Raw genomic sequence first — 273 nt, 5'->3', positions numbered from 1 at the left:
GACAACAATTTGCAATGTATTAATTATTGAAAATGTGCTAGTAATTAGTTCTGAAGCTGTCTCATCGCTATTTGTTTCTCAATAAAATTATTTTAAATATTAATTTGAAAAGTGTAATGAAAAGTGAGAGAGGGAAAGAAAAGAGGCAAAAATGGAGACGCAGTCCTAGCCCAGGTCCGACCCAGTACTAGCCCAGGTCCGCAGCAGGAAGGAGCTGAGCACAGCAGCCAGACCTAAGCCAGACGCAGCTGGATAACTCCAAACTCTGTAGAG

The sequence above is a fragment of the Octodon degus genome, unplaced genomic scaffold (genome assembly GCF_000260255.1).
Source record: "Octodon degus isolate 3935 unplaced genomic scaffold, OctDeg1.0 scaffold00074, whole genome shotgun sequence".
NCBI lineage: Eukaryota > Metazoa > Chordata > Mammalia > Rodentia > Octodontidae > Octodon > Octodon degus.
Note: the sequence above shows the minus strand (reverse complement) of the source record.